A 12,126-nucleotide genomic window follows, 5' to 3' on the forward strand; every position below is an offset into this window, starting at 1 on the left:
TATTGTCTGGTTGTATCTTTGCTCCCATCCGGGCTGGTTTTAGCACATGATAAAAATATATATGCAAACAGCCCACCCTTCCTTAGTTTACATATGGAAAGTTTTCGCATATGAAAACTGTTTGGACACTCATGCAACCAAATCTTTACACAAATGATTTGCACTAAAACCTTCTTCACCCATGGTAACAAACCACAGAGATGGGTCTCAAAAGAGGATTAAATAGACAAATCAAGCTGTAAATAAACAGCCAACAGGATATTTAGGGAAGCAATTCTTCCTATGTTTAGTCCTTCCAATACCCATTTCACATAAAAATCAGACAGTGTCTATTACAAGGTATTCAGAACTTGCTATAGGAATTTTAAAAAAACCTGCAAACTCTCCCTAGAAGTACTATCTTAAAGGAGACCATGCTTTTTATTGCTATTTATGGCAATAAAAAATGAAAGGAAATAATCCCATCATAATTTTGCTTTGTGACACAACATTCAGCAATTCCCTGTGTACAGAGCAGAATAAAGATCATTGTTGCATATTCAAAGGAACAATTAAAAAGAAAAGCCATTCCCTCTGATTTAGAACAAGCAACTAATAAAAGCCAGAAGGGCATGATATCTGAAATTCTGATCTGAAGTAGGAAGTAAACACTATTCCTGAAATAATTAAGTATCTGGAAGGGTGGAGGCCAGCAGGGATCAGGGTGGTGTTTGATATCTAGGTTATTCTAAGAAAACATTACAGCCCAATAGATTAGGATAGAGCTGTACACAAAGTAATATATAGTACAAGATATCACAAGTCACAGGAGTAATGTACAAAAATAAAAGGCTGTTACAGGTACTTAGCCTGCTGTGTTGGTTACGTGCCAGCAGATATTAAACATGTTTTTATTTAATTTTTGTTCTCTTTAAGAATTTTATTTCCCCCACTCATTTTGCTTGAAATATAGTCCAAAGTCCTGTGTCTATCCCCCTGTGGAAAAGGCCTACAGAATGTAATAGAGAAGGATTATCTTGCTACAGAATGTCTTAGCTGACCTGCAGAATTCTAGAGCTGGAATATAATTCTTTACTAATAAATTCTGCAGGTTGCTGTCAAAATGCCCTAGAAGGGATTAATTCTCATTCAATCATGTGAGTTTTAGAGTAATTTCTATAGAACCCTGCTTAATGCTTGTAGATTACTGTTGGTTTTATCTCAATTAAATTATGTAGGACTTTCCCATAAAGGTACAGCACAAATCAAATCCACTCTGGCATTATTATGGTGCACTCTGCAAATGCAAAAAAAGCTTTGCCTTTCTTCCAGACTGTGCTATGCAGTCTATATCGAGGACACTTCACCTACCATCTAAATGCCACCACCTGTGGAGTGACACGTGTCCGTGCCAACCACATTAAATAGCACAGCAGCTGAGGACAGACAGTGAAGAAAAAGAACCTCTCCAGTTGGAACTGCTGTTGAGTGTATCACATGCCAGATAAGCCCCTGATCCTGCATGCAAACATGATTTCAGTTAAACACATGCAGTGGGCCTTCATGTTAAGCGCATGTACTCATGTTAGCAGAATTGGGGCCCAAAAATTGCATTAATATTATGTAAATTCTCAAAGAAAGTATTGGGGGGAGGGACCACTACCTGCTGTAGTTACAAGTAGCAACTAAGATCTTTAAAACCATCTAGCTCTTGTTTTTTAACTTTGCAAGTTTGACAGTACAGTCCATTTCATTGTTTCCATTACAATGTGAGTTTTCCTTGCTGAGGAGAGCCTTATAAACATCAAGCAGGGCACAGAAAAATTCTTAGTAAAAAATTAAGGATTTTGTTTTAAAGATTTGAGACAGTTTAAAAGGTTCTTCCATCAGAAGTTGGAATTTATTGAGACTAGAAATTCAAGTTGACAGCATCCCTTGAAATGATCTTACAGCCTGTTGTGTTTCTACAGTACTTTTTTTTGTCATCAGAATATTGCCAAACCCTCCCCCACATCCCCCAAAAAAATCAATGTGTTTAAGATATTTTTGGCCAACAAAGACAAGCCAGTTTTAATGATATTTTGCTAAACAAATAATTTCTTCTCAGAGTTTCTGCTCATCCAAAGGCTTGTTCCAATGTATACTTTAGAACTTAATGGAGTATGCAAATTTTTCATAAAGGGAGAATCTACTAGAAACAGTGTTAGAGCCTTATGGACAGCAACACAGATGTATGCCACTGTAATAGCCCAATACAAGAAGCTGGGGTGGGGGGGGAGTATATATCCAGCAAATAACCATGCTGTGTATACACAGAGCTCATCCTGACTCAAAAGCTTTCTCCTACCACACATGCTGGGCTGGCAGTACATCTTAGTGCAGTGAACGAAAACAGGACAATCAAAATAATGGGGAGAGGTAGTTATTGGAGGACATAGTAATGGTAGAGACAGCACGGTTTGAATAGATAAAGCAAGTGCAAAACTAGGTGACGTTAAAGTAGGCAGTATGTATTCCTCACAACTCCCACGGTAAGAAAGGAAAGGGCAGTAGAGACCCTGCTGCTGTGAAAGCATCACATAAGAGGTTAGCATGATTGCAGACAACTGCCAAGGGCTTAAGCCTCAACCAGTATAAAACTGGTTTTTTGTTTGGTTCCACATTAACTGGGATTCAAATGAAAGTAGCAGAGGAAGTTGGCTGAGGCGGTGCCATTTAGAGTAGCAAATTCATATTGGGTGCAGAGCTCTTTACTTCCCATCACTGCAAGGGGCATTTGCTTACACACCACATAACTCTGAACAGCCAGAATATAGTCCATGTCTTACACTTTGGATGGAAAAAAAATAGACCTCAACATTTGCTAAGCACGGTAACAATAAGGAATAAAAAAAAAGTGTTTTACTGAATTGAGTACAGACCACAGCATTTTTGGATGCTTTTCCAGAGAATTATACTTCTGTGAGGTATCAGCAAGCAAGGAGAATGACTAAGTAGAAAGCCACAGTTGCAGCCAGCAAGGCTAATGTTTGTAATTCTGTAAGGGGGAACTCACCACTGGAATGTCTCCTTGTAGCTGGGTCTGAGAATTAGCTCTGACAGGGTCTGGTGCTCCTTCCTGGCAATTGTTCACACGATGGTTCCTCTCTCTCTCTCTGGGACCTAGGGTGCTCCCTCTTTGTGACTCAGCCCTCCAGCCAGGTCACTAGTCCTCCCGCTCGAGTGTATCAAAGTCCCCCTGGGCAAGGTGTCCATATACCATAATCAAGCAGTCTTCTGCTCCAACTCCAGATCCAGTGCTACTTTCTTCATGGCTTGTATGAGAACCTGAGCCCACCCATCCACTATTCCATGCTCCAGGCCAGGAACCCTATGCCTAGCAACCACAGACTACCCAATCTCAGTCTCCCTCAGCTCCTTCTTCTCTATCTCCTGGCTCACCTCTGGGTTTACCAGCCTGAGCTGCCTCTGCTCCCAGTGCCTATCCCACCCACCTGGCTTCTTGCCACACTCTGTAGTCCAGAGCAGGATCCCAGGGCTCACACTCCCCCTAGAACTCCTTTTTGTCTCTAGCCAACTCCCTTTTTCTCACAGGAGTAGCCATAAAGTTCCTTCCCCCACCCCCACTTGCTGGTTTCATATAAGCTCAGCCTGCCCCTGCTCAGCTGGGCTTCTCCTCAGTTAGATTTGATCAGTGCCTGGCTCTCCTCCAGGTGCAGCCTATAAGGTCAATTGGCTCTTTTTAACCTGCTTGGGCCATGCCTGGGGCAGGTACTCCATCACAAACAGGCCAAATTTAAACAGCAAAACTCAACTTGGGGTGTAACAAGGCCAGCTGTCCCCTCTGCCTTTAAAAGCAGCAAGTCTCCGAGCCCTTCCCCTGTTCAAGGTGAGGGCAAGAGGCTGAGCTGGTGTCAGATACTTTGCTCACTGGACTCGGATACCGTGAGAAGGTTCAGAAAGAGTAACAGTCATGGCATTTTTCTTTCTAAAGCCCCCGTCCTGCAATGGAACTGGCAAGTGCAGACCCTTCTGTCCAAGCCAAGTCTCAGTCTGTCAGTGTAGTTCTGCAGGGAGTGAGAACCTGCCCTTGCAGATCCCATTGCAGGGATGGATGATGCAAGCAGGAGGAACTGTCGTGCTTGGGAATCTCTCATCCAAGATGGGATTGTCAGGAGTGCTCTCTGTTGACCTATGGCTGCTCCTATTGAGGAGACTGGGAATGTTCCCAGTACCAAGGGATTTTTTTTTAAATTCCAACCCTTTCCTTTATGTAAAACCTGTTTTGATTGACTGACTTACCTCCACACCTGCTGTTTCCTGTGTGTCTGTGTTCACATGTAATGGAAAAAAGGCCATTTTAAAGATAGAAAATTAGCAGCTGCTTAACCTTTATTCTGAAATTATTTTTTCCCCTGCTCTAAAAGAAGTACTTTTTAATGTAAGCAAGTAATTAATGTTGGAAAAGCATTGGCAGCACTAATGCACTGTGATTTATTAGCAGTGATGAGATATCCCAATTCAACCCTATTAAAGAAAACTAATGCTGCTGGGGGTCTCTTACCGTCTTAGCAGCATCAAGCTCAGGTCCCAGAATTTTTGACCCAGACTGATCCATTTCCAGTTGAACTTCAGCATCATTTTCTAAAAGAACCAGGGACATTTCCAAATAAAGAAACTGAAACAGAACAGAAACTGAAAGTGAGGCTGGGGCATGTTTGGGTGACCTATTCTTTCATTCCCATCTCCAGAAACTCTTCACAGGGCATGCATAGAGCAGCACTGATGGAGCATAGGAGAGATTGGTCCAACCCTTCTCCAGAAGAAAAGTAAGTACTGTGAAAGGCTGGTACATCCACTGATAGGCAAAGGAGAAAGTGTTCCTCTAACTTGTGAGCATATCTGTCCAAATTCATCTCTGGTATATTACCACCATTGACTTTAACGCAGTTATGCCAAAGGAGGATTTAGTGTTTCTGGAACTGTTGACTAATATTTTGCAGGCTTTGGTATAAAAGAGGCAATTAATCCCACCCTCAGTGTTCTAAGAAAAGTGCTGAAAACCCATAAAGTGCTCTTATAAAGGATGATGGAAAGTAGGTTACCTTTTATCTGCTGTGTCTTGCTGGATCCTAGAGATGAGAATAATGCTCTCTTTAATGGTGGTATGATGGAAAATCACTCATGTGGTTATGACAAGATTTTGACATTTTGGTGTTCCACATTGATTCCACCTCAATGATTTCCACTTCAAATGTCCTTGTACAAGCATAAGGAACTGTTCTGGCCCATGCTGTTCCTAAGGCTCTCAGACCTTGCATGCTGTGGGATCTGCCTCTCTGTTCCCCTGTATTAGCTAGGCCACTGACAGATGTTAATGAATCTACTATCACCATCAATCTCCCAGCCTTAATCCTTTAGCTCAGGTACTAGTGGCTTGTGCTATTAGATACAGAGGCTGCAAGCTCCATCCCCCAGATGACACAACCAAAAGTGGAGGCCCGTACAGTGATTTCAACTGCTGTGAACCACTGACATTCAGAAAGAACTTCCCTGGCCACCAGTGGCATCGTTCCATTATGCACTTGGGGGCATGAATAAAATGGAAGCCCAAAGTGCCGGCAACATGGACAGGACGTTGGTCCCAGCAAAGAAGTTTCTGAGACCTCTTGCCCCTTTCCCCAGCCAAGAGTGGCTAGAAAGGGCTGATTAAGGGTGGGTGATGGAGAGGCCCCACTCAAGTGTCTATGCAGCACCCAAGATTGGTGCTAGGTGCTGCACAGACACTTTGAGAAGCTCTAGGAATAGCCTGCTCCAAAGCAATTCCCACTGTATGCAGCAAACTCCCCCTGGGTACCACTCCCAGTCTGTGGGCCTGTGGAGAGAGAGATAATAGTGCCATGCCCCCCCTACTTTTGGACCCCCAAGCATCCTTGGGGAAATAGGGGCTGCAGCTCTGCCTGGCTCTTAAGTGGACCACCTAAGGGCCATGGACAGTTGGGCCCGAAGTAGCGATGCTTCCTTCCATCTCAGCTGGGAGAGGCGGTTGCTGACTCAAAAGAAAGAATAAATGATTATTTATTTTTGCTTTTCCTCCACAAGGTGCTGCTCCAGCTCTTACCAGAGCTTATGACATGGCCAGTGATGAGAGGTATATGTGTCGCTACCAAGACAAAGCATGCTGTCAGTGTATTCATACTATAGGGAATGATGTGAAAGTATTCACTTGTGAATGACACCAATGGACTAAGCCTGGAGCAAAGCTGCTGTCAGGCCAAAAAAAAGTCTGTGGTAAATTAAAAAAAAATAAAAAATCTGAGTAATGGTGGTGTTGCAATAGACACCAAAGGAAGTGCTAATGCTTTACCGCTTAATATAAACATGGGATACCTTGAGCCACAGCTTCAGAGATAATTTATTCCCAACTCATCACTTTCCTATGTATTTCCCAAGGGGGAAAATGATTGCTGAACTAGAAGAACGAAAATAAATATTAATCTATAGAAAGGGGTTTATTACTCTCCCGGTTGGAAAACTAATAAACCTCAGAAAGATGTTTCCAACTTTAGACAAACTCAGCTGAGAATCTTTATATTTTGTTCATTCCGCAAAATACCTTCAGACTGTGGAAAACACATTAACTTCCAAATCCTTGTAATAAACAATCACAGACACGCCAGTTAACTGCTTTTCCTCTCTGCTGCATACATTAGCATTCAGATGGCTTGCTGAAGTCTTCCACATTGACATACACATCTATCCCACCTGCAATAAGGAAATAGATTAAGGGAATCTCTGTTTTCTCTGATGCTGATAGATACAAGAATGAAAATCACTATTAATGCCAGTTACACTGGTTGAATATCCATTAAGAACAAGAATCAGCAATTAAAAGAAAAGGGCAATTAAAATATTGTTTAGGAGAAAGTGAAGTGTTGACCCAGTCAGGACACTCTTCTAATCAAGAAGTCATGTGGATTAAAAAAGTCACCTTGGGATCTCATGTTGGAAATATTCAACATGGTATCATATTTAAAGCTTGGGTTTGACTTGACAAATAGGATTCTCTCCAGCTGCCAATCTGCAAAAGAATGATGGTCTCCAAATGACCTGTACTACCACAAATAAATTACATGCTTATTTTAATTCCTCTGACCCATTCTGAATGTAGCAATAGCTCAGAAGCCATGCAAGAAGATAAACAGCAGAGACTTAATATTCATAACTCACAAAGCAAATCTGGCCTGGGTTTAAATGGAAATGCAGGGTCATTCTACTGAAAAAAAGGAGAGGGTATATAGGCTTGATTAAATTCAATTTTTTATTGAGTTTTGACTGAAAATAGTGTTTATTTTTAAGCATTTTTTAATTTTTATTGATTTGAATTTTCATAGTTGTGTAAAACGATGGTGTAATGGGGTCGGCGCCCACCTCTCATGAGCCCCCCCTCTTCTCTGGCCAATATGCCTACAAACACTGTTCTTTTTCATGAGGTGGCACCCACCTCTCAGAAGTGCCCACATTTTCTCGGTTGGTTGGGTGTGAACCTGCTTTTGTTTTAGTTCTTTCAACAGGATGGCACCCGTATCTCACGAGCGCCCCCGACCCCCGGACGATGGGTCTGTCAGCAGGTCTTCAGCGACTCCCCCTCCAGCCGAGCCACACACACTGTCCCCTCTTTCGGGGTACACAGTCCTGAGTTCTTATCACTGCCCTGGTATGGAACCATCGCTCTTCAGCTTCTTCCCAGAGGCACTGCCTTCTTCAACCACCCAGCCAGGGCCCATCTCGGTACCTGCAACTAGTAGTGTTTCAGCAGGCCTCCCTTGGCTCAGTCTGCAACCAGACCAGCAGGACCCATCTCAGTACCCAACCTGGCCTGGCCAGGCTCTGTGCTCAGTCCCCCTGGGCTTCAGCCTGCCCTCACTGACCTTCCACTGGTCCTACTGCTCTTCCTGCCAGCCGGGAACCCGGTCTTCAGCAGCCTGCCCTGGACTTCAGTCCTGTCTGCTGTGAGCTCTCCACGGTACTGCTGCTCTTCCAGCCAGCGAGCAGTCTTTGGTCCTCGAGCTCCACACAGCAACAGACGTCTCTGCTTTTCTGCTTGTCTTATATAGGGCACTTCTGGCCCCAGATTGGCTGTTCCATCCACCTCTCTTATTGGTTGTTCCTCTACAGTCACTCTAGGCTGCCTGGAAGACTTCTCTCTGCTCTATTCTGGGGCAGGGTGACACAGGGCCGCGAGGCCTCTAGCAGGGGTTTTAAGCATTTTTTCTGATTTTTATTGATGTAAATTTTCACAGTTGCAGACCTCTCTCTCCTTCCCCCTCTATTTGGCAAATTAGACACAAAGTCACAAATAATTTCAGGTCAAATGAAGCTGCATTTTTGGGGAAGTGAACAATTAGACACACAGCTCTGCTCAAGAGACACTCCTGCTCAGTTCAGAGAACCGTGCCTAACACTGCTTCTTTCTTCTGCCCACCCATGGGCTCCCTGCACTGGAGCACAACCACCTTGTGTACAAGGATTACAACCACAGGGGCTTGCAGAATCAAGACAGACCTTAATCCATTCTCCGTCACTGTGACCACTGCATGCCGCCCCTAGCTGTTAGCTATTCTTTGTGCTCGTAAGGACCTGGGCACAGTCAGCAAAGCAGTAACAGAACCTTGCCACAAGGAAGCAGTTCCCAGCCCCTCTGATCTCAGGCACATGTGTGGCCCAACTGTAGAGTCACTGGTCACGGGGCCAATCCTGCAAAGTGCTGAGCCCCCTCAACTCCCACTGAAGTCAGTGGCAACACAGGAGACACTTTGCAAGATCAGGACACTAATGAACAGCCACATGCAGCTGCTTTTTCTAGCCATTAGCTCCCATCCCATTCCATTCACCTCAGTGCTGCACTCCTCCAGCTGCGGTGACCTTCTGAATATCTGAAATAAACCTTTTTGCTCAGTGAGGAGTAAATCCACAGGGCTCTAAAAATCAAACATGTTTAAAAACAAATACAAGCATTCATCTTTCACTGATGATGAATTCAGTTCAGCTGAGTAACTGAATTTTACCAACAGTTATGAAACCTGAAAGCCAGCGTATTATTTTACCCAGTTTTCTTTTGTTTCTGTAGCATCAAATGGGGAAAGGGGAAATGAAAACAGCAAAGAAGAACATATCTACCAAATACATAATGGTCCATTAAGCAAAATCTTAACCCAAATAGTCTTTGGTTCTTTACTTCTCAAATGCAATTCTGCTTCCCTTCAGGCTTGTCGAAGAAAAACTAAGTTCTTGCTTTTTGTTTGGGTGCAGCAAAATCAAAATACTTTATTAAATTCTCTAGTGAACACAAGAGGGAGAGAGTGTCAGGAACTGGGTCCCGGACAGATCTCTCTCAATTAGTAAACAATCATAGCAATGATTTATACCTTTTTTACAGACAGTGGCTAGCAAACCTTGGAGACATTGAAGATAAACATTTGCATTTGTTTATACATAAGCCTATTCGCTATCTTATTTGTCTGCAATACTAGAACAGAAAACAAGACTGTAATTCACAAGGTCGTAACGACTCTTCACACAATTCTCTCTGTACCACATATTTTACAGCATGCAGGGTCACATCTTAACGTCTGCTAAGTTAGTTAACATACATTAAGATCCCTTCAAACCTTTATTAATTAATTCTTGGCCTCCACACTCCCCCCTTTTGTACTTCTAGTACAACAAATACCTCAAATCTCAATTTGCATTAACCCATGGATCTCAGAGTCTACAGGAGACATGTCAACCCTAGGGGTTTTCATGGGATGTAATGACAATGCATGATTAGCATGAACATGAAAAGTAGCATTACTATCAGTACGTCCTTTACAACAACAACAACAATAACATAATCCCACACCAACTAACAACACTACAAACAATAACATCCCCATAGGAATAAAATAATGGGGTTGTCGTACAGTTTTGGTAACAAAGCACAATACATCAAACTTAGTACATAAAGTAGACACTCTATAAGCTGTATGAAAGGCATTCTGTTCAGCATGATATATATTCTGAAGCATGTGAATTTGTCCTTGCAACTCAGAGATTCTGCGAACCTCTGGCAACAATGAAAGCAAATTCTGAAACCGATCAGGTACCATTCTAGTCCAATTAAAATATACCTGAAATCTAAGAGCTACATGTAACAATCTATCTGCAGGCCAGTAAATGATATGATTGCCTGCAGCAGTGGTAAGATTAATATGTATATCATGTAATGTGGTGGTATTAACGTACACACAGCTATCATTAGCCTGAAAAAGTGGGTGTCCTGTAAGGGTAGTCCCTTGACCTCTACCCTCCCAGCAAATATTGTCATATACAGTGACAACTTCCCCTGGCTCCAGTTTCCGTATACACTGAAGCTGTGGTGGTTCCAACGGCCAAAATGTCCATAAATTCCCTAACCCCATCCAAATATCAGCCGTAATCCCAGGAGCACTAACTAAAAACCGATTAGGAGAATCAGGTGGCCTGACTTCCCAGATATCTCGGTGAATCACCCAATCCCACATGCATCCTCCCCATGGACCCGGCAGGATTCGGTATGTGGGAGCCCACACCCCCTTAACCGGGCCATATGCTTGGAAGGAGCACTGTGAACGTCCACACTTCCATCCAGAAAGTCTCCAAGTATGTCTCCATGGCCACAGATCAGATGGTACTCCTGACGTGTCTGTAAGGGCAGTGGGCCAAGCTTGGTGCACTAGATCATTCCGAATGGCCTTCTGCATTCTGTGCCCCTTGTGTCAGCTGCTGATTATGCTGCACATAACTGTCTCCCTGTTACCTCGCACTTCACCGGTTGTCTCTCATCTTATACTTCCAATGTAAGCTCTTTGGTATGTTTTTATTATACGTCTGCACAGCGCCTTGCACATTAGGGCCCCAATCCCCGACTGGAGCTGCAAGTGGTAACACAATACATAAAAATAATCCCTAACTGGAGAGTGGCTTAAAACGATGACCTTCCCCTTGCCTTCCCCCATTCGATATGAATTGAAGATGTTTCTTTCATGGTAACAACCATTTTCAATTATTTTTTGGTATATATTCTTCAGGCTAAATCTCAAAAACCTTAGTAAGTAGTCAGGCAAAATTCAATGGGAATTTTGTCTGTTTAAAGAAAGGATGGAATAAGAACAGAGTAAAGGGCCCTTTTACAGTTTCCCATTTAATCTTGATGTACATACATTTGCTATTTACAGATTCTGTTTCCTGCGCGTTTAATAGAAAGTTTGACCACACTTATTAAAAAAAATCATTGGGCATCATACATTTCATCTGAGGAGTCTAAAAAAGATATAGTATAAACTGGAGGAATTAGCACAGGGTTGGGAATCAGGAGATTCTGAGTTCTAATCCTGACTCCACAGCTGGCTCACTGTGGGATCTCTAGCAATACTTCATTTCTCCCATTGTAAAATTAGGATAATGATGCTTATGCACTTGCTGTGACACACTGTACCTCAAAGTAGCACCCTGTAATCCCCATATTCATCATTTTTATGTGGTTGTGATATTCCATACAAAGCATTACATGTAAGGTCTCAAGTGAAAGATCATGATCTGCTGAAACTCATTGTTCTGTCAAAATATGTATATTGTTAGTGAGTAGGAAGTTATGATATTTAGCTCTATGGTTATTGAAATATGTTGAGAGTCTGGGAGTTGCCCTTTGCAAGTTCTCCACTGGCAACAAAGGAGGTGACCCACACCCAAACGGGCATTAACAACCATCACGAGCCATTGACTTGCAAGGGAATTGTAAACAAGAAACTTACAATTCTGTAAGAGACAGTTGTCAAACACCACACAATGGGGATTGCTCAACTCTGTGACTCACCAAGGCCACCAGGACATGTCTGGGCCCGTATTTTTCCAGGCACATGGACTGAGGGTATAAAATAAGGGACAGTGGCATCATGAGACCTCCTCTCTCCTCTCCCACCTATGTCAAAGGCAACAAGAATGCTGGGAAGACAAAGACTTTGAACTGAGGAGATTGGTCCCTGGCTGTGAAGCAAATTCAGCCTGTGTATTAAGAAGTGTAACATGCCTGCAACACTCAGTAGGGTGAGATAAGATGCTTGATTC

The sequence above is a fragment of the Mauremys mutica genome, unplaced genomic scaffold (genome assembly GCF_020497125.1).
Source record: "Mauremys mutica isolate MM-2020 ecotype Southern unplaced genomic scaffold, ASM2049712v1 Super-Scaffold_100583, whole genome shotgun sequence".
NCBI classification, from domain to species: domain Eukaryota; kingdom Metazoa; phylum Chordata; order Testudines; family Geoemydidae; genus Mauremys; species Mauremys mutica.